The sequence below is a fragment of the Buceros rhinoceros genome, unplaced genomic scaffold (assembly GCF_000710305.1).
Source record: "Buceros rhinoceros silvestris isolate BGI_N320 unplaced genomic scaffold, ASM71030v1 scaffold3417, whole genome shotgun sequence".
In the NCBI taxonomy this organism is placed as follows: Eukaryota; Metazoa; Chordata; class Aves; order Bucerotiformes; family Bucerotidae; genus Buceros; species Buceros rhinoceros.
Window position 1 is genome coordinate 9,963 of NW_010423811.1, and position 1,850 is coordinate 11,812.

Consider the following 1,850-nt stretch of genomic DNA (forward strand, 5'->3'; position numbering starts at 1 on the left):
TTACTGGCATGCAGCAAGAATAACACATTACATAAATCGCAGATGGTTGAGCTAGCGTGTTCCTAAAGAGCAATTTACATCGTGAAGGATTAGTGAATTCTAGTTTTGGTTTCTCCAAAATTAATTTAGCAGTTAAGCAATTGCACTCAGTTCAGCCCTGTTCCAGATAGTGCTTGGTAGGATTAATTCTTAAGTGCAAGTCATTTACTGGTAATATCTTGAGCACAGGAATAATTTCGGAGTGTTTCCTTTTCTGTTACAGGATTAACTAATGAGAATGGGGGAAGAGGTCACGTTACTTTTGTATTCAGACCCAGAATTAAGTGTTGTGGCTGGCAGTGTTAACACTTGAAATCTGTACGGTATTAATAAAGATTTGTAGGGAGCTGGTACACAGCAAAGACAAGACGGGGTATTTATTTGGGCCTATTTCAACAACATCAGACATCAGACATGGCAGGACTCTGAGCATTTTATTATTATTATTACTACTATTGTTTTTTGTCTACCTTCCACTGGTGGTGGAGGGAGGTTGACCGCAGAGTGTAGCAGAAAGCTGTGTAGTGTGCTGGCCCAGTGGTCTGCAGAGGCAGTGCTGGCAGGGGGTTTACAGCTGGTTCAGGCCACGGGTGTCTGCTGGAGCTTGGTCCTGGAAACCTGCTCACCGAGAGTCCTGCACGCCCGGCAGGAAGCCCGGCACTTCTCCTTGGAACCCCAAATGGCAGCAGAGCTGTGGTAGCAGTGGAACCCTGCACAACCGTACTAGAGCTCGATATTTTACGTTACAAAAATACACAGCCACGTTTGGACCAGCAAAGGCAGCCAGCACGATGGCCTGTTGCTTCATCTGTAGTCACATGCTTGTTTACAGCTGCAGGGTAAAGATGGCTTAAAATAAATGCTGTCTTATACCCCTGCTCGGTGTCATCACCTTCCTGCCACGGTGTCTTGTTCGGGAATGAAGTGAGGCTGGCTGCCTGCCTGCCAGCTCGGTGGCTCTGTCTTGCAGGTGCTCTGACACCTCTGCCCACGGATCCCAGGATGGTTGTTCTGGTTGCACAGGTGCTATGCTGTTTCTTGTCCCTTCTCATGGGTCACCTGAGAAGTCTCTGCTTAGAAGGATGCTTTCAGAGGGTCTTGTTCCCTGTGGTGGCAGGGGTGATCCTTGGTGGGTCTCTTCCAACTCAGGATGGTCTGTGGTTCTGTCATATGCATACGTTACAGATCGAATAAATATTGCAATGCATAAATCAGTGTGTATCTACGCTCGGTTTTGATATAAAAAGAGAAAAGTCGATGTCTGTCAAAGTCCTTGATGAGAGCAGAATGGGTACACTGTAGTCCCTCTTCAGCACAGGACCTTTCCCAGGAGAGTGCCCTCCGGGCTAACTTTGCGAGCCTTGGACAGCCAGGCCTGTGAGGAGAAAGGCGTTGCATCTCTCCATGGTTAAGCCTCCTGTTTCCCCTTCTTCCCAGACCTGCCCGCTTCTGAAGCCCGTGGATGTTCAGTGCCTGTCTCCTGCCTGGCTCTGCGCGGGGCTGTGAGGTGCTCCGGCCCCGTCGGGAGGGCTGTGTAGTATTACAGAGTCTCCTTTGCCATTATGTTATGCTTGGAGTAAATCAGTGTGTTACTTTAGCCTTTCACCTCCAAATGTGTACGTGTTGGGGAGGAGGAGCGGGGCGGCAAAACCCTGGATAGGTCAAAACTAAATTCATTTGGTGACTTCATCTGACTCGAGCTGGCTCTCATCCCTGCTGAAACTCCCAAGCCTGCCCGCAGCGTTTTCTGGACTTAAAAGGCGGAAATGGCAGGAGCCAGGAGCATCGGGCGGCTCGCCCTGCCAGAGCTG